Here is a 22,048-nt window from a genome sequence, read left to right on the forward strand (position 1 = left end):
TTAGCTGCCCCGTGTCCAGCCCTACATCAGGCAACCACAGTGCTGATGTTTACACCATCTGGTTTTAACCATCAGAGTAGCTCAGTTAGGTTGGGGTAGTAGATATGACTCATATTTCACTATCTCTATCAAAACAAGATACAGAAGGCAGAAACTACAATGTATGCAATGCCGTGCATACTGTGAGGGCAAAAGAAAAAGTATATACAATATACTATTATGTGTAATACCAAATTAATTACTACTGCAAAGTGTTCTCTGTTACAGGACATCCTTAGAAGTGGCTCTTATGCACTACCAGTGTTTCCTTCCTTCAGCTGGGGAGTGAGACTGGTTAGTGGTATGTAGGACTGTCAGGCTTTCTGTTACCTTTGGAGTTGGGGAAGATCATTTACGCTCCTATGGCTTGCTGAGTCAGCTTTGTTCTCATTTCTTGTGATTTGCATGCTCGTGCTGCCTTGCTGTGCTTTCCCCCTTGACCGTCATCAGATGGCTCGTTTGTGAGCTGCCTTCAAACTGTTCAGTTCTAATCAGTTTTGAGTAGGACGTGTGTAGCTGTCATCAGCTTGGAAGTGTCATATCAGGAGTCTAAGAATATTTGGTACGCGAGAGCTGTGGGGACTGTAAGATGCTGATGCACCCACTGCCTCCCTGAAAACAGAAAAGCAGCAAACATTTGTTTAAGAAGCTGGCACAGACTTATCTGAGCAAAAAGGTCTTGTATTAACTTGACCAAGTTTGGCTGAAAATCTTGTAGAAATAATGAGCTGAAAAGATTTTGACAACCAGACAATTGATATTTGTCGTTCAGCAAGGTTAAAAAGAATTGTGAGCGTCCTCTAGGTGTCATTATTTTTTATGTATGCCCATATGTGCTTTTTCTTTCACATTTCAGAAAGATTTATCCAATTAGACCCATAAGTTCAGACCACTTGTATTTTGGAATATGTTATTAGTAGTGCATTCTCTATTCTAAGTTATCCATAACCACTTTCTAATTACAATTTTTATATTTTTCTTTCTCAAAAGTACTTTGTCCTACTTACAACTGAAACCACATACGTAGTTTTAAGTAAATTTTTTTTTAAAGCTTTAAAGTTTAACTGTTGAATAAACATTTACAGACAAAACTGGTTTTTTTTCCTTATAATGTTTGTATAAATATGTGGCTTTCCACTAAGTATAACCTATTTTTTTCCTGATGAATAAATAGCTCAGAGACACACTAGTAGAATAGTGGCATAAAGAGACAAAGGCAAAAATGTGCTCTCTTGTCTGCATAGTGGATCTTGATGATGATGATACTATCTGATGTAATGGAAAGAAACTCATTCATGGATAAAAGATCATATCTTAATGCAGCTTTTTTACTGCTAATACATCTATCACAATCTGAGAGGTGAATATTAACCTTATAACGATATGTGCAGAAACTTCGGATCCCAATGGAGCAGAGTGACACTAGCTTCCTACTCTTATATACCTTCTCTCTATAGGAACTGTGATGTCAATGGAGAGGGTCTTGGTTTGTATGGGCAAACCTGGGATTAGAACTGATCTCTTTTCTTTTACCTTTCTCTTTAAACACAAGTACTCTGTATGTACACATTAAATACAAGTTTTTATTTGAGGCCTTATAGCAGTAGGTACTGTACAACCCTTACTGGCTCCTAAAGCCTCTGGTAAAACACAATGAAGGACAGAAGAAATTAATAGCAGTATTCTGCATGCACATTGGCTAGAGCACACTGGCACTGGGCAGGAAAAAAAATGTCTAGCCAACCAGCTCTGCATCTCGATCAGAATATTCTTTTAAGGGGGATTTTTATGAAGTGTGGAAAAGCAATTTTCTTTCGTGCTGGGGTTGTATTGCTGCAGTCAGCTCTCAGAGGTTTGGGTCATGGGTGAATGACTTTCAAAGAGCTAATCATTGTTCATAGGTAGAAGACATAGATGTAGATTGACACTTTGTTCTCTCACAACAGGTCCTGCGCAAGCACTTTTTAATGACTTCAGTCCACCACAGTGAACAATGGAGAGAAGGTAGGGTATAATTTATAACCAAGGATATACAAAGAAGCAAACATTGTTACCCAGTAGTAGTCCATTTGGTTCTGCTCTAGGTACACTGCCCATATTAAAATAAGCAGGGTCATTTTATTACTTAAACACTTGTGGGAAATGCTGTGGGTGATATCTGACAGAAAATAGAGGTGCAAAAAAGAGTGGTCAGTGCTATAACAAAGCAATACACCCCAACTGTCATTCAGTGCCTCTGTTGATAATGTATCTCAGCTCACGCTAAGGCTGCTGTTTCTTTGTAAGAAGTGAGTGACTTGAAAGACTAGCACTCATGAGGATCAAAAAAAGTAGTAACTGTATGGTCAAAATGACATTATAACATTTGACATTAAGATGGCTTGTAAGGGTTGGGGTTGTTTTGTTTCTATAGCTTAGCCTGCCACTAACATTCTGATGTTTAATTGAACAGTTGAAGCAAATCTGTCACCAGTGAAAGCTGTAAGTCACGTGGCAGTGGTAAAGAGATATGGAAAGGCAACCGAACTGCTGCTGATGTGAACTTCAAACATGACAAGATTTTTGACTGACAGAAAAGCGGAACAGTGGCAGAATTCTCCGAGCTCTGTTATCTTTAAACTTTTCTCTACTTCTGCTTCTCTGTATCTTGCTACCTTTTATCATTCTATTATCTTAGTTTGCAACTGTATTATAGTGGCCAGTGTTACAGCTTTTCATTCCCACAATTTCATCTGTTTTTCTCTCCTTTCAGAATATTTCCCCTCAATTTTATTGGAGAAATCAGAATAAAAAGATACCAATATTGGTATGTATGCAGATACAATAGGTATGATAAGAACTAGAGATTGTATTAAGAGGGAGGAAGTGCAGAAGCAGTATGTTGAAAAAGGCTGTTTTAATGGATGTTCCATGGTTCTTTTAGTTTATTTTGTGTGATTCGAGTATTTTAAAATTTAAGAATATTTGAAAAATGAGATACTGTGACCAAATTTCCTTCAATCTTAACAATATTTAAATCAATAGAAACAGAGCATAGCATTTGTCATGATAAAATCATTGTGAAATGCTTGCATATTACTGAAAAAGTAATTAAGCTATTATGTCACAAATTTTAATATAATCAATATGTTCCCAGAAAGTTTTTCACTGTAGTTAAGCCAATAATTTCTGATATAAACAGGTTGGGAGAAGATCTAATGGACAATTTTCAAAATCAGTGCTTTACTACAAAGCAATTTTGTAGAAATTTCATGAGATAAATTAGATTGAAGTAATTATTTGCCAAGAAATTAGCACAAATCTAAACAAAGTTGCTCAAATGACAGTTTTCTGTCCCTGTGATGTAGAGAAAATGAAATTGCAGACACTGAGCCCACTCAACATTCAGTCACCTTCCTACACATCTCTCCTACCAGTTTTGTTTTGGAAAGAGTAGATGCAGACTGTCACAGGAGAGTCTGTCTAGGTTCCTGTTATGTACGTTCAGATAAAGCAACTTATTTCTGGCTTTCCTAGTTTCATTCCTACAGATATTGTCTCACATCCATCAGGTATGCTGGCTGCTGCCCCAACCAGAAAAGGAAATAGACACACACACACTCTCGGTCAGCTTAGGCCAGCTAAGAAATGATAGCTAACCTGAGCTTTTTTTTTTGTAAAATACATGTAGAAACACAGAAGTCCTAGAAATAGGAGAAAGGTACTGCTACACATAAAATAGAACCTCAATGTGCCCATCATATCTGATTGCCTGTAGGCTGAACAACCACATCTTATCCAGTTGCCAACCCATTTTAATTCTGGTATTTATCAGACTGTACATTATTTGATGGTAAAAAGGCTCATGTCTTAGTCCATGGTCTTCTATAGTCAACCAGAAAGTACTTACTAGTGAGGAAGTAGTGGGGAAGTCTGCATTTGCCGTAATCCTTTTGCTAAAGATGATGTTTTGATGTGTCTGCCTTGGTATTGGCTTATTGTAGCTTCTGTGTTGCCTCATGAAAACTCACTTTGGCTTTTTTTTGTCCTGAAATCTTGCACCAAAGTACAACTTGAATGCAAAATTACCAGCTTACTGCCCAGACATTTAAACTGAGTATTTCTTTCCTAAAGTGCAGCCTTCAGCACAGATTTTTACCACGATCTACACTTTCTTCTTTTTATTTTTGTTGTATTCTACCTACCTATTCCCTTCCTTTCTGCTCCCTGATTAAGCCGCTATTTGCTGGACAGTCAGCTTACGGTTTGACGTAAATATGATTTTAACCCTAGAATGGGGGTCTTCTTATGGGCCAGTGGAATTTGGTGTTGCTAGTGTTTGTTAGAGACAATAACACTAACACTAATTGTTCAAGATTCCAAGGATTGCTTTTCTCACTAATTGATATTTAAGTCCATAAATCATAGAGAGTTTATAACTCCAAAGGAATAAAGTCCCAGAATAAAGGACAGAATCCTGGTCTAAATCCAGGAAAAAACCAAGATCTTCCCCCCTGCCCCTGATAGTCAGCAAGGAGAGTAAGACTCATCCTTTTTTTTTTTTAATTTATGTACAGTGACAGATTAACACAAGATAACAGAGAATCTAAGCAAAAATCTGGCTTTAAGAAGCACCTCAATATGTTCTTCAAAAGGAATCAGTTCAGATCCAAAGGTGATTTTCCCTGTTATATTATTCACACCCCCCCGCTCTTCCTCAGAATAACACAGGGATCTAGGACACTAGCAGCGTCTATTGGTCTGCAAGGTTGTTTGTTCCCTCCTGTGACAAGATGCAGAGTAGAGTACAGCTTTGATGTGGAAATGCCTCAGACTTTCATCTTATAATGAGATCCCCCAAAAGACCAAAAAAATTATAAACTAAAAAGAAGCCACACTTAATTTAAATAAAAAGTTGCATTTCTACTTTTTTTTATGTGAAGAAAACTTAAGGCAACTTGAGGCTACAGAACAGAAGTTAACATTTATGCACTGTACTCTTTTTGCCCACCATCACCTTGCAGACAGATCCTGGATTTCAGCTGCCGAGTGCCCACAGTTTCTGTGTAGTCCTGTTCAGGAAGTTCTTTCCAGTCTTTCTAGAGACAGGCTGTTCTTTGTTGTGAATCTCCTGTCTATTTCTTCTTGTGGTCCCTCTGACTTTCTCTCCCTTAAGCATACTGAGTTATCTCGATTGTCTTGAGCAGGCTTCCTCCTCATCCAGTCTTTTCAAAGGAACAGAACATGTAACTGAGAACACACAAGTGAAAAAAGTACTGTCTGTGTTATTGTATAGCTTATATACTCCTCTATAGCTAGGGACAATGGCAGAGAGAACTATAATGCTAAAGACATTAACAATTTCTGATAGTCTGTACGCCTCATGTATGTGTGTGCGCACATGCATATCTGTGTGCATGGGTTTCTGATACTTTCCAATAGCTGCTGGCCCATTGTATTGGTTGCTCTGCTAATAAGTAGTTGAAGTAGAACTCTGAGCTAACAAAAGACAGTTTGCTCAGCCTTTCCACCGTCTTCCTCACCAAAAATAACAAAACTGCAAGTAATAATGATAATAAAATAAATCCTACAGTTTATGGTAAAATTTACAGCTGTCTAAAACATGCCAACTGCCTCATGGTAGTTTCAAGTTTCAGCAGATATACCTTTCCGTGTCCCTGCGAGCTTGCAAAAGCTAAGCCCAGGATCTTTGAGTGGGTTCCCAAAACTGATGCAGGCAACCCAAAGCAATCTCAGTTTCACTGTCTGGCTTTGCATGGTATCTCCCTGGCCTTCAGCCTTCTCACTCTGGAGCGCTTTAAAAACCTTTCCTTTCAGAATATGCTGTCATTCAAAAATAATATTGCAGAAAACCAGAATAGCCTTCCTCACGCCTGTGATTTTCATCCACTTCTTTTTGAGCCTTCCAAAGCATGTTCTTTCAGACCTTAAATTGAAGACTGCATAGTAAGTTCATTCACACACATTCCTTGTGTTTCAGCAGACTTTCTCTAGTTATCTACCTGCACAGCATCTGGAAGCTGTGGAATGAATTTAGGGGAAATAATTTGCTCTCCTGCCTCCCTTCTACCCTACTACAATTATTCTTATAGATATTATTGTTGGAGTTACTAACAGTATGGGTACTTTTGTAAGACAAAATTTCAGCATCATCCAGGAGAAGTGGGACAAATAAGTTCCTTACAATGCTTCAGTGTTTTCACTTACCATCTACACTACAACAAAATAACCTATTTAAAATGTATGAATTACTGAAGTTCAAAGACCTCCAACAAAATGCCAATGTTACCAAATCAGTTTAATATTTAGTACCCCTTTCTGTTATCTTAGGTCCAGGTGTAGACTAACAATCACAGCAATCGTCACTTGGTGGAGCCAGATTACTCTGCAAATTGAACGTGCTTTACAAATAGCTTGCATAAAAGGTCTCAAAGGGAGGATTTATAAATAGTACATTGGAGAAAGATAATAAAAAAATTGTCGGATTTCAATAAATCCTTGGAGGAATTATAAGTTTTATAGCTTTGCTTTTAATTACTCTAGCACAGGAGAAGTAAAGGACTTGCTGGCTGAAGCAAAGGCTATATTTGGTAATGTACATGCAAACCTGTGAGGATGAAGCGATAGCTGTCACTCTTGGTACAATTTAAAGAAATTCAAGTTGTTAATGCTAAGCTTATTAAAAGTTTACACATGTATTTTTTTAATTTTACTGCTAATATTTTAGATTTATGCCATTTTTGTATCTCTCTCTTAAATATTCCTCATAAAATCCAGAAGGGCACCTGATTTATTTCTGGTGTAGAGAATAGAGCAATCTTAGAGGCAAAAAAAGAGAGGATACCAAACTGTAAACACCTTCTCTATACTCAGCAGAGTATAGAGAACTCTCAGCAACTTTTCCTCACAATTTGTTTCTTTTCTATCCATATGCAAGGGACACTAAAGAACTGTCAACAGTAGAAGCACCTACTCATTCCACGTTGTATTTACTGTGTACGCTGTAACAAAACTTGTGGAATTTAGGGCACTCTGCCACCATGATACTCAGTGATCAGAGGTTACGACTGGGAGCGTGTGTATTTTCTGGCATTTTTGTGGTTTGGGTTTTTTTTTGTTTTTTTCTTCTCATTATTTAGTGTTTGTTTGCATTGAATTCCCTCAAGACAGATGGATAAGGATAGATACTTCTTGAGGAGTTGTTCTGACTAGTGTGTGAATAAAGTCTTACACTTTCAATATATTCATTAGACTTGTCAGATCTCATTTACTGGGAATAGACTCTATCATTTGAGCTCCAGCCTCGTATTTTATTTTGTAATATATTGAGCACATGGCTTTTTCCTAGTTGGTGACCCCATGTGCCAGGAGAAGCCGGTTGTCCCAATCAGCCAGCTGTTGACAGATATATCTGGCAACCAGGGTTATAGAATAGGAGACAAGCCACAACACTGGGGGAGTGGAGCTTAAGATTAGCCAGGTAGAGGGGTCTGTGCTTTAAAAAACAAGTTAGAAGACAAAATTCCCAGTGGCATAATGGCATCCCCGTCCCACACATTGCATGTTTTCACTCACAGCTCTCTCATGTATATTTAGAAGTGCATTTTCTTCCATGACCCACTGAGTCAGATGACAGTTGAGATTTTCAAGCCCTTGAGATACTGGCAAACCTGGCACAGAGTCGTCTTGTGACTGTTCCTATCCTAGTATGAAAAAGTGAGAAAGAGCAGGAAATTCTGGTATTACATCTTCCTAGATTTTACATACAAAATCATATTAGGGACGTTATTCAGAACTACTAAGATTTTCTAAATAATTACATTTCCTCAATTATTTCTGCATAGAAACCATTCTTTCCCAGTGAAGGAAAACAAACCATATTTCTAGAACATCTTAATTTATAACTGTGGGCAGCAGCAAGACTTGTGTCTTATGTAGAATTAAAAACTACAGTATTATTCCCCTGCAAGAGAAAAAAAAAAAGAGTATGTTAAACCTCCATGTAAAGAACAGATCACAGTTTATAGAAAGACAGCAAGGAAATTACTAGTGAAAAAGAACAAAGGTCAAACAGAAGACAATACCTGAAATACAGAAGTGACTTTCCCACCTACAGAAGGGCAGGAAGGGCTCTGTAATGCTGGAAGATGGCATGGGGGCAGGATGAACATGGAGCATTGGTTTTGCAAACCCAGAGTAGCTGGAAAGAGCCCTTGCAGTGGCCTCTTTCTCAATGATAGTCCAGAACTTCTATTCCACCAAAATGATAAAAAGGGTTAAGTTTTGCTGTGTTTTCCCAGATAATGAAGGCTATGAAGGTTTGGGGGATTTTTTTGGTTTGTGGGGTTTTTGGTTGGGTTTTGTTTTGAACTGCATAGCTTTATTGCTTTTTTAATACTTTTGTTGGCACCCTGGCAATCCACATTTGGTTTCACCCTTTTTTCTTAGGCTAAGCAGTACTTACATCAGGTCACACAGGATGTTTGACCTGCCTGAGCAGGGAAGACAATTCTTTAGTTTCTTTCTTTTTACTATTTTCTGCTTTCCCTCTGTGATACCATTTGAACAGCTGTATCTAACTCTGGCAACAAGGGAGAGAAGTTCTCAGCTGAAGGGTTTTGAAAGTCCATTAATTTAATTTATTCTGCCTCTCCAAAGGAGATTTGCATTGTCATTGGAGTAGTAGCTCTTGTTGGTTTTTTTTTTTTTCCCTCCCCCTTCCCCCCCCTGGTTGAACTGGACATTTACAAATAAAATGCCTGATGTAATGCATTTTCTAACTGGTATGCCTGGTTTCCTTCCTTTTGTATAAGCTACTTGATTTTATGTGCTCTTCTTTCTATTCAGTTTATTGCTCTTCTCTTTTTTACTATTCTCCCTGTGGTTTTGTATCATCAAGAAATTTCTTACTGAACGCATCTTCATCCAGGTTAAAAGGGAGAGACAGTCAATCAGTCAGTAAATCCCTACTCTCTGAAAACACAGTCAGCACCAGCTGTAGCTCAATTAAACTCAACACTTGAATAGTTCACAAGAGAACCCACACTTGTATACACACATTAATCAAATAAATCCATTTTCATCTGTAGTTGTATTCCAAATTTTCAGTTAATAGCTTGGACAGTGAAGTGTGGGCTGGAGATATGTGATGGAAATAGCAGATAATTAAATTTTCTCAGAATAACGTTTAAACTTACGGTGTCCTGACATGCACACTAAACAAGGTATGCTGAAGGAACCTAAAATATACTGGGTTTGTGTGCTTAAATGTTGATGAGCACTTCTGCTTAGTTATACAAGCAACTCAGCTGCTCAGAATTGCTTGATGTATTCCTAGTTTGAAAATATAGAAAAAAAAATTTTAGCTTTTGCTTTTTTTCCTAGGATGGTGAATGGAACAACATGTAGAAAGAAGGCTATTTCTGTATATATTCTTAAGTCAGCTTTAAAAACATTGCAAATAAAGTTGTATTTATGCTATTGAGACTAAAGGCCCACAGAATGTCTGCTTGCATTTCTTAATTCTGCATGTGTTAAGGATAATTCCCAAGGAACAATGATTTCTTGATTCATACTTGGGACAACTTGTATGTAACAATATGTGCTGAAGTCCCACTCATTTCATGTTAATGACACAATTAAGTGCTGCCCTGATCATGGGACTGTACTACGTGGGCATCAGACCCCTACTAAAGAGCACTTTAGCTAAAAAAATGGTCTGTGGAGAATACAGGCCATATCAGGCTGTATTCTAGCTTTCTAGTCATGTTAATTAAATCTGTTCCAAGCAGATTTCAGACAAGGTCAGGCTGGCTGTGCTGATTGCTATTTAGAACCTGTTCCAAAAGAAGCATTACTGCCACTGGTTGGGAATATTTTACTGAAATTACTTTTATCATAAAATGACTAGTTGTCAAACTGGAGTATGTTTAGCTTAGTTTGGGACAGCTATCTTGACCCCATGCTGAAGAAAGATAAAGATGGACAATAGTCCCAAACCACAACAATCAAGTTCATAAACTCTACTGGGATCAAGTCCTGGCTGCAGTAAAATGTTTGAGTGTTTATAGATAGCATATAGATGTAACAGCTCCAATGGTAGATAATAAAGTCCACCCCAAGACAACCTGGTGCTCATGATATGTTAGAAAAATGCTTAGTCTTACATCCGTTGTTTAGACCAGGTTGTACAACACGTTGAACTTGATCTGGTAATTCCAGGCAAAGCATGCTTTCTTTTTGTGAAAACCTTCAAGAAGTTTGGGGTTCACACCAACATGGAAATGAAAAATGCTTGAAAACTGGAATTACATTGGATGAGAAAATAATTCTTTCATAGCTGTAGTCGAAATACCTTGCTCTTTGTAGTGATGGGGAACATTTTTGGTGACAGGCTAGTATAGACACAGCTGGGAAAATGTATCACTTGTCACAGGCCATCAGCAATGATCCTTCCTGGGGCTGACAGCAATGATACACACAGATCACTTCCCACACCCTCTGCAGTAATTGCATTAGATTGCTTGAAATGAAGTCATGTGCTCTTTCACTGGCTGTTTCAGCTTGCACCCAAACGTTCTCAGTCCCAAGTAGGAAAGGTCCGAACCCAGGAAGCTATTAGAGACACTCTTTGGTACTGATGGCACCCTTCCTTCTTCTGCGCCACGGCCTGAGTATCCTGGCTCTGAGAGAGACACAGAAGTTTGCTCCAGAGCTTACTTAAATCAGTGGGATCATTTACACTGGCTTTAATGTCTATGGATCAACTCCTAGCAGAACTATGAAAAGAAAATGTTAGTGCTTTATGAAATGTTACTCATTTAGCGATGAAAAGATTTGCTATATAATTGGTAAATAACAGGAAAATTTCCAGCACTATCTTAAAATCTTTACCTCACTGATACTTTGCTGTGTGCTCTTCCTAGCTTCAAAATAACTATTATAGAGCATTACAGTAGTCCTCTAGGTTTTGAAATCACCAGTGTATTCTTTCAGACACTCCTAGATATCTGCTTGCATTTAAAAGGCATAGAGTTCTGAACACTGATTAAGGTATAATTTATGATATGAAAATCTTGAACATCCTTTGGTATAAGGGAAAACTTTAAAAATCTGGCTTCACAAGCTGTAGCTGAAGTGGAGTTCTGAAACTTTGATAGATATATTACTCATTTTTATTTAATTTAACTCTAGGTAGAAGCACTGAAAACAGTGCCATAGGCTACAGGGGGGCACTGCTTTGGGGTGGCAGTGAAATAACTTGTGGATATTTGGAAGTGCTCAATAAAGCATAAATTACAACAAGGATGGGAAGACAGGAAAAACTCAGATGCCTACAAATAACTGAATGTTTCCCTAGGGCATAAACATTAATGACTTTAATTAGATTATAATTGCTCATGGAAGCATAGTCTTGCGCAAGATAAAAATACCTGACATTGCATTTGCAACTAGGCAACTGGATTAGAAGCACAAGGAGGTTTAATGTTAAACACAAGTTATTTACTAAATATAAGGTATCTGGGTACACAGTATATGCTCTGTTCTCAGGACATACACATGTATTTGTAAGATGGCAGCACTGCTTCATAGATTTGGCACTGAGTTGCAGCTGTTGGAGTTAAGGGTTGAATTAACTGAAAGGATAACAGATGGAAATGTTGTATGTTTAATTGAGGGTCTTCAGGGCCCAATGTTTGTCTTCTATTTTCATCCTTACACTTGTGAAAAGACACCTCAGTGAGGATATTTAGAATACCCTATCCTTGTGTTGGCTGAGGATGTAAATATTCCTCCAATATTTATAGCTCCACCAATTAAAATCCCAATTTAGATTAACAAATTGCATTTCAGCTAACAGCCCTGTCACATTCTAGGAGGTTTGATACACCAGGTTATCAGACATGGGTGCTACGTGGCTGTATGATGAACATGTCCTTACTCCAGTGTTGTGATCCGTACACTGCTGGATGATGCACCAGTGCAGCAGAGTGCGGCCAGCTTTTGCCCATTCTGGAAGCCTGCTTGTTGCCAGCTTGTAAAAGTCACAGTGGGGAAGTAAAGGCAATTTAAAAAAAGTTACTTTATTCTCAGTGTGGGAACTGGCAATCTGGCTAATTGACTGGGCAAACTAAGCGAGAAGCTTTAACCCTTAGCAACAGAGTCTTGCTAAAACATTGCGTCTCAAGGAATCTTTGTTCTCTTGGCTGCGCAGTGGCACAACCACACTAAGCAGCATGCAGAGCATCTCCTTCCTCCTTAACTTATAGCCAAGTGATTAAGTTTCCCTCTGCTGTCTTTCACACTATTTGAGCATACTAGCCACCAAGCAATTACTGAGAGAAGAATAGGGCCATAACAAAAACACTTAAATTGAAAAGAGGCAGCTGCTGCGTGTTGGTGCAAAATCCTGTGCAAATCAGAGAATCCCTGCTAAACCAAGTCACGTGGGGAAGCTATGTGTCAGGTGTCCTGCCCCTCATTTCCCACATAGCAGATGGATCTTCAGTAATGTCTGGTCTGCTAGAGATAGAAGGAGTCACCATTATTGGCATCTGTTCACAGTATTAACAAGATGAAAAATTCTTTTGGTATTGATTTTCACAGGAAGTAGTTATTTGATATGATGACTTCAAAATTACGCCAAAATATCAAAAAGTTTAAAAATATGAATCCCTCTTATTTATATTGGTGCTAAGAACTTTCAGGAAAAGAGTAAAGATATAATATCATAAACCCCTAATACTTGATCTGACTTTAAATTGTCTGAAACATAGCCTGAGGCAGCAAGCATTTTCTCATTGAGAAACATTTCATGATTGACTAACAACAAGGTATTAGCTCTGTAGCATACAGACTCAAATAACAACCAAGATCAACTATTACGTGAATTGTTGCACAAGCATTTGGACACTGTTTGGGGGAGAAAGCCTGTGCTGGGGTCAGATTCAATAGACCTGTGAACAGACCCGTATGGAAAAGTCATTGAGCATTGCATGTAATGTAAACATGGAGCTGTGAAACATTTGGATGTTTAGTGCAGTTGAACACATGCAACTCCAGTAAACAAAGGAAATGTAAAGGAATAAATGTAGGTGATAATGCACCATTGGAGGTACCGATCCCATGATGCTGATTCTACAGTGAGTTAATAGTTGTTTAAATGATATTATGCTAAAATACTATTGTAGGATATTGTAGGGTGGTGTTGTTTGTTGTTTGCTTGTTTTTTAAGTCTTCATCTTTAAAAGCAACAAGATTATTTCTCTGACAAGATCATTGCCTTTCATATCATTGCTTCCCAGATTAGGTGAGTGACATTGACCGTTGGGTCTCAGGAGTAGTTGCAGGTGTTTTCAACTAGGACAAACACTGCTACAATTAATTTACTTCTGCAAGTCTTTGACCTTGCTGCTGTGGCAAATAAAGTGTTCCAAACAATTGCAAGAACATTAGTTACTCTTAAGGAGAACACTATTGAGTATTGCTACACAGATGCTTTACCTTTCTAACATAAAGCTGTAGCTTTCTAGTGATGATGTGAAAAATAGATCAGGTGAAAATACTTGAGGCCAAATCATGAGAACTTTATTTCATTTTTATGCAATTTTTGCTCATTTTGATTCTAGATGGATCAAGCTTTCAGCAGAGATCAGCTAGGAATTTGGGAGAGAAAATTGGTCTTTAGCTCAATACTCTACAGTGATTTGCATTTTAGGTAGTGGTGTTTCCTTAAAGGATTGTAGCTCTCAGTCTTCTCATATGCTTTGCACCATAGCTCTTTTCATTTCTTTCATCTAAATATTTTTACCCTAATTTCTTTTTTATATGTCTTTGACTGTTTTAACCCTATACCTGCCATAACTCCTGACTTTACCTCCTCAGCCTTCAAATAAAATACATCCAAGAAGACAGACACTGTCATACATTTAATGATCCAGTTACATGATATCTCTTTCCCCTTTCCCTTGCCCTCAATTATCTTCAAAGATGAAAGCTCTTAAAGCAGGATTTGTCTCCTTCCATTGATTCTATGGAGTCCCAAGGAATTTTTGGCTCCTGCGTTGTATGAGCAAATGCCAATTTACTGGGGAGGGATCCAAAGGCTCAAAGCTTCCTCCCATTTTCTCCACAATCAGTTATTCACAAGCTTGGTGTACCCTGACTTGTAGGTAATACAGTCCTGTGGATTACACAGCCCTTCTTCCTCCCTCCCCATTAAGACTGGGGCTATCCCTACCCCTGGTACCTGATCAGTAACATAATTTTGTTTTGGCCACTGTATTCTTTCTGTATATTGTATGCAAGATAACACTTTAAGTAACAGAGAAAACAGTACATCGAGATTCACACAGTGCAGGAAAGTGAGTGTAACTACTTGTCGTGGTTTAAGCCCAGTCACTACCAAAAACCCAGCCACACAAACCCAAAACAGTACTGAATGTATTGAATAAGGTAGAGTTGATACTGGGGGAAGAACATATTTCTGGGGATATCTTAGAATCATAGATCTTGATTCATTAATGTGTCAGTGTTATTTATTGTACTTTTTTTAAGAAAAAGTACTTAAAATATGTGAAGCAGCCATACTTTAATTGTATGCTAAAACAGACTTCACCAAGGAGCATTACTGGTAATTGATTAGCTCTAAACTCAAGCAGCATTAACTCATCCCTTTTTTCAGGGAAAATTTAAACAAATGTGTGACTTTAAATGCTCATAAGTTTACAATTACTGAACCATTTTTCATTAGCCATGAATAATTTTTCCTTCCTCTGTGAGGATTTATAAAACAACCTGGACTGACGTGTGGAGAATTAGCCATTTTTAAGATTTCCATGCTTGAAAATTTCAGTCAGGACATATGGCGAAAGCGCAGTTTATTTTTCATGCTGGCTTAACTCAAGTGACTGAATTGATTTTACTCATGCTTTCCAAAATAATTCAGCACTGAGCTGAGAACAGTCGCAGACATTTTTGGCTTGATAGGTTTTGCATGAGAAAGTTAGGAACCACTGACGAAGGGGAGAGCTGAGCAGCAGTTGGAATTCCTCTTTAATGACAGCGGTCACTACCAGCTGGATCCTGAAGAAGCTTGGGCTGCACACTCAAGTGAGCAATAATGGAGGATTCCAGTGGAAAATTAATAGACTGACAAATACTTTTTGTGCTTGATGAACTGTAATTGCATAGCAAGGCAAAATGCTAATGGTAAAACATAGCCTAACAAAAAAGATTTATGCCATGGTTATGGGGATCATTATTTGACTATCTTCTCAAAGCAACAGTTATAATTAGGGAAAAAAACCCTCCGACAATCCCTACCAAAATAAGTAATGATGAAAAACTAACCACTGCTCGTCCTCTTTTGCCTTTTGTCCCAACATGTAGTAAGCTACAAACAGAAAATTACAACCAGTAGAAGTAAAGCAAGTAAGACCTTAGGAGGTTCATTTCTGGACAGAATTCAGCTATGCAACTCTTCCTTGAAACAGTACACAGTCCAATACATCAGTACCTCAAATTTTAAAAAGTATTTTGGCTTATCTGGGTTTAATGCCTGCTCTTGTTCTGTTCTTCATACAGTTTCACAGAGATGTGATGGTTTTCCTGCTCGATCAGTTAGCCAAATCAGACCTTTGGCATACTCTATGGAAAGTATGTCATACAAAAGGCAACTGGGGACATGTTGGCAGATGCCAGAAACAGCCAGAGCAAAATGGTCCATTGCAGCAGTGTTCAGAGTAGTCCTGATCCCAAAGGCAGTGTCAGTGCTAGCTCAAGGCTTCTCATCATCGTAAACTGAATTTATTTTGTCACTGGAAGGCTGAGCATAAAGATAACTTGCTTTTGCTACAGAAATTCCAACTAAGGGAGGGAAGGGCAGAGGAACAGCCATACTAATTTAACTTGTTGGCCCAACCAATAGTCTACATATCCCAACCTTTCCCTCAGAAAAAGTAGTCAGCTTGGTTTTCCAGATGCCTGGCATAAACAAAGTAGGTAGAGGATCATGCCTGTTTTTCAGCTCTCAGTAACTGCCTACTTTGCCAATGATCAGAGCCTGTCTCAGGCAGCATAGGTGTGTTAAGTGAATTCCTGGGCTAATGAGCAATGTTTCTCAGCAGGGCTAATTGCCTCAGCTGTAATACCACCATGATGCAGTTATATTGTTTGTGGTCAGCTGCTGCCAAGATAATGACTTCTGCATCTTAGATGAGCTGGTGTTACAGTTTAGTAAAACAGACAAGAGGTGGAGACAAAGCTTCTGAGTCCAGATACACGACAGAGAAAAAAACCAAGAAGTAAAAGGAATGGTTAAGTGCTAACCTCGATATAAAGGCAAATGAGTAAAATCTTGACCACAAGGAAAAGTAGGCTTAGACTTTAGGAAGGCTTCCACTATTGTTACAAGCAGGTTTTAGAACAGAGTGCTTATGACAGTGGAGTAAACAAAACTCTGCAGGTGCCTTGAAGTAGAGCTCCTTAGGTCAGAAAAAAAGAAATTGTGTGGTGTTACCTGTGAGTCTAAGCATGTAGGCTTTAAGGATCCAGTCCAGAAAACCTCTAACTTTTTGTAGTATTTCTCTAGGTGTAGGTAAGGCAACCAGTTATAACTCAGACAATTTTTGTTGCTTACTATTCCCTACTGGTTCCTCCTTTTTCTAGCTGATAAATATTCAGAGCCTTGCTTAGTTCTTTCCTTTCTTCTTTAAAAGCAGTTAATTCAGTTTCATACCTTCTACTTGTTTGGACAGGAAATAAAGCAAAACTCTTGTTGGTTTGCATTGCAAAAAATCTCCCTAAATGTCAATTAATGAACAGATTCATTGAAAACTGTTCAGTGTTTACTGAAACATAATTATCACTGGAATAGTTAGGGCCAGCTACGAGAGTTTACCTTGCCCCTGAATGGAGTGGAAGCTGTCTCTTCTGAGGCCTTCTGGATTCAGCCCTTAGCTATATCGTTGTTACAAGACAGAAAAGTTAGAGGAGGCTGAGAAATGAGCAATATAGGTAAAGTATATTGTTCTTTTTGGGTTATAGATCATTCTTCTATATCCTGTCTTTTTCTTTCCTAATCCACCATAAATGTGCCAAAGTATATGAAATGGTGTGTTTTTTCCTTTTCTGAGAACAGTGAAGCCTACTTGAATTAATAAATGAATCAAAGGTAAATGAACTCAGAAAGTGAATAATGAGAAAAATCTCTATATAACAAACCTTTTTATATGCCCATCAAGAAGACCTGCAACTTTTAAATGAATTGCCTTTAAATGAATAAAATGTATCAAAGAATTTTTAATACCTGCTTTATTCCTTAAAATGTTTTAGTGCCTCATTAATACACTTCAGATTAGCCAGGTTGTTAAGTGTCCATCGCCAAATAAGGGTAGAGTGCAAGTAATTGCGTTCTGTACCAGTAAAGTGTCACCTGAATCCGGTTAGAAACTCACGTGTTGTTAATGTTATATTGGCAAGATAGAAATTGCCAAAGAAATTGTGCTATTATTAAATGCTGTTAATTTTTATTCTTTCTGAGCCCTAGAAGTTGTTAAAGTTGTTAATATGACTCAGATTAGATGTCCAAAACAGTGCTTAACTATTTCCCTCTTTGTTCTGAAAGAAAACCTGGCATTTTTAGGAACATTCTTAAAACTTGATTTGTTCATGTTTTCCATACAGATATCAAACATGTAAGTTGTAGTTGGCTTCCAAGCACTGTAATGAGTGTTTTGATCCTGTCTATGCAAACAGGACTGAAGTTAAGTTATACTGCCACATGGACTGCCATGTCAACAAGAGTTTCTTCTGAGCTGATGAAATAGTCTGTTTGGTTAGGCTTGCAAACTTTGTCTGAACTACCCAATGAATGGTTTGTGCCAACTCAAAGGAAGAGTGCAATTGAATCAGTGCATAAGCATGTTTTATTCTCAAGATTGCTGGCCAGGAGATTTTTTGGCATCATATTAGAAACTGGAGCTTAAGTTTGAAATTCCAGCTGAATCACATGGTTCAAGAAATAGGCAGATCTTAGTGTTTGTAGAATTCATCACTTCATAGAAAGAATGCGTTTTATGATGACTTGTAACTTGAAATAATTTCTGTGCTGTGTAAATTATGTTCCAACTGATGTGAAGCAAGATATTTCAGTGTAGAATTGAATGCTGGTAATTTCCCTGGGGTTGAACTGTACTCTGGTGATTCTTAAACACCGTTCTGTTCTGGCTGGTCACTTCTTTCCTAAGTGTATTTATTCAGTATTTATTCAGTATGATATTAGGGCACTTCAGTCAAGGAATGGCTGTTTCAGTTCCACTGGCAACAGCTTGACAATTCAAAATCTGCATGTAGTTTTCATCATGAGATTTGTTAATAATTCTGCACTTCGGTATGCCTCTACTTTATACAGTCCTTCAATTTCAAGTGTCTTATGCTTTTTTAATTATGGTAAATATATGTTTTAGATGGCTGATTGACTAGCTGGGTAGTTTATTTTTTAATATGAGCTTTTCTTTGATCAATTTTTACTTGTATTGGTAGTCCATTGCTCCACAAAGTGATTCTGGGATCACTCTCCTCACTGCAGTAAGAAACAGGGCATAAATTAGAGGCATTTTGATAATGCCCACGGTTGATTCTTGAGGAACTGTGGGAAGAGCATAGCCTGAGAGTGTGACAAATAGGTGATTTCATATTGGTATTGATAGGTGATACCCATCTTGCTGAAAGGTTGAATATGGGTTGGAACATGTGTAGGGGGACTGGGAAAGAGGAAAGGCTTAGCTAGTCTGTTGTCTCCGGTGATTGGTTACTCTGCTTCCAGAGTCAGGTTCTGAAAACTATTTTACAAGTCTTTTCTGTTAAACGACTTTTGATCTTGTTTTCCTTGAAGACTTGCACTGATACCCATTTTAATAGACTTGGTTGAATATTTAATATTGGTCGTATTGAGCTGGGAGGCTGATGATATTTCTGCTGTGTTCCCACTCTGTTTACTATTATTAGGACTGTGGCTCCACTAGGGCAAAAGAACCCCTAAAGTAGCATTTCATAGTAACAGCCTGCAGTCTCAGATCTTTGACGAAGAGGACCAAAGTGTCTTTAATGTTTCCACTAGTTTGTGTCTTCTGCTCCCCTGCTGCAGCGTGGAGAACAAAAGTGACTTTCAGAGGCCACTTGCTTCTCCTAGTTGCCTCCATGCTCTGCAAACAAAGAGCTATCAGACAATCTGGCCTGAGCTGAAGATATTCCTTTACATGACAGAGGGAACTGTTTTTTTCTTTCCCAATTATGCCGGGACTCTATTCATGTTTATAGATGATTGCTACATCAATCCATATAGTAGAAAAAAGACTAAAATGGGACTGGGACAAAGACATGTAAATTGACCATACAGTGGCTTTCTGGAGACTGCAGATTTACCAGGGACAGTTTAATTAATGTAATTATACTTTATGAAAAGCCTGCTGAAACTGAACTTTTCTCCTCAGACAGATATTGTACAAGTATTGTCAGTATAGTGGTTACTGATGATCATACATGAAGCTGAGTTTGTGGTCTGTTTTACTAATAGCATCAAAATTGATCTTTCTTGGATCTTCTCACTGTTTTCAAATTCCAGGGTAGGGATCTAGGGACTACTAATTGGCCTATTACACAGAAATCTCTTAGGAAGACTGATGGCACTTGATGTGCTCAGGACTTATATAATTATATATCTTAATTAGAAAGTGGCATACTTGCTCTCATAAAAAGAGAGCAGCTTCCATTCCTCAATGTTTACCTACTTTTAAAGCAAAGTTTGTACTTCTAGAGGATCTGTGGAGGTTACGTTCCTAAGGACTAGCTACCTTAGCACAGCAAGGTGCTGATCACTCATATGTCTTAATGTTATGGCAATTTGAGGACTGCTTAAAGCTGGAGCCGGTGTGGGAGGTTAAATGACACTTCCCCAGGGGCTGGGTCGAAGCAGGGAGAGTGCAATACAGCAGGCAGTTTGGTAGCAATATAAGCCACCATCTTCTTGGTCAGGTACCATCAGTGCTGAGCTTGCTCTGTACTTTGCGCTGATGGAGTGTGAGCTCTTTCTTACTAGGTGCTGTTTAGATGCATGAGGGTAGAAATATGTCCAAGCTGATAAATCCTTCCTCTCAGGAAGAGCTTCTTCACTGCCTTCTTCCCTGCTTGGACCTATTGGTATAACCTCATTGGGGTACCCACATGGCCCTCCCTCTAACCAAGAAACTTTTGAAATAAATGAATAAGTCAACTTGAAGTATAAAAGAAGCATGTAAATTTGTGACAGGAGGGGAGAGAGAAGTTGGAACAGAGCAGCAGTCAAAACCGATTTTGATACTGCCACTAGTCACCCACTGGCGTGATGACCTCTGCCCAGACCTAACAGAGCATCCTCCCCATCGGAGCGGTCCGGGTACAAAAAGTAAGGACCTGTGGATGTGAAGTCGTGAGGTGTTTTCTCAGCCACATGGGGATTGTAGAAGGCAGCATGGGTACACACAAAGCAAGAGAACCCACCTCTCCAGCAAGATGTGGGTGTGAGTAGGAGAATCTGCACTCCCAGAAGAGAGTGGTGAGGGCTTGTTACCTTTGAGCCCTGTGAGAGGGTGATGTGTACGTGTATCTGTGAATGGGGGGGGGGGGCCTGTAACTCTTGGGATTAATTATAGTGTGCTTAGAAATTTATAGGTATTTATTAACATTTTGGGAACAGTTCTAATATTGTGGTTTATGTGTTGTATCCCTGATACTGATCCTGAATGTATAGTTTACTGATTGCCAGTTAATTACATCATTATTAAATCATTGGATTGCTTTGTTCATGGTTTGGTTTAAACCATGCAAACTGAGCAGTTTTACCTTGTAACACACCCTAAGAATACATCCCTCGTACAGCAGCAAGAGATTGCTCCTCAGTTGCTGCCTTCAGCAGGCTGTCGCCAACTTTGAGCAGGGAGTGGGGTGTCTTAAAATGTTCAAGATCTGGGGAAAAAGGCAAGCCTCTTGCTGTCTCCCTGTGGTAGTTCTTTATTTATGTGTGAATGGCGCATCCTTAGGTGAATACAAGATACGCCATGCAAATAGTTGTTTGGGCTCTTTATGCAATCGTCTGTTTTGCATTTTAGTCTTCCAGACATCTTCTCCTTCAAGCAGACTAGACTAGGAAAGAAAGCAGGTTTTGAAAGTGACAATCTTAGTTAAGTAGATTTAAAAAACCAAACCAACCAACCAAAACAAACCCCACCACACTTCCCTATGTAAAATAGCTTCCCCTAAACTATGTGGACCAGAAAGGTCCAATAAATTGATCTTCCATGATATGAAGTATTATTTTATTTCCAACTTTGTTATTGCTTTTAGACTTCTTTGAAGGTAATAAAAATTGTGTGTTTTTTAAAATTATTTTTTAACCTCCTACAAAATCCCTTTCCACAATAAACAAGTGCAAGAAGTTAGTATTGCAGGTGGAGTGTGCTACAGGTTTAAATGCAGATGGAGAAAGCCCCTGCTTAGGTACAAAATGGGAAGCAAGGAAGAATGTCAGTAATTATCCCTAGTTGGTTTTGTGGTTTTCCCCTTGGTATGCTCTCCAGGCTGATGCCTGGGTTTCAGGATGGTCCGTGCCAGAGCAATCAAATACATGGATCATAACTGTAATAGCAGGTGGAGGACATCTAATTAAAATAAGTCAGGCAAGCCATGTGATACTGCCTCTATTTTCAGGCCTAATATTAACATGAGATGAATAGTCTAATTACATACTCCCTACTGTTCTCCCAAAATACTGTTTCATCCTACACAACAGTGCAGTTGCAGATACCTCCTTTTTAAAAGAGGTAAATACAAATAATCTTCAGAAAAATTCTCTTTGGAGGAGTCACTTCTTTGCCACAAGAGCTTAGTTGTCAGCTGCTGAATTTATCCAAATCCGTGTGCCTAACGTGGGTAAGAGGTCTCACAGCTGGGAAGGAAATGTATGAATGAAACT

The sequence above is a fragment of the Buteo buteo genome, chromosome 2, assembly GCF_964188355.1.
Source record: "Buteo buteo chromosome 2, bButBut1.hap1.1, whole genome shotgun sequence".
In the NCBI taxonomy this organism is placed as follows: domain Eukaryota; kingdom Metazoa; phylum Chordata; class Aves; order Accipitriformes; family Accipitridae; genus Buteo; species Buteo buteo.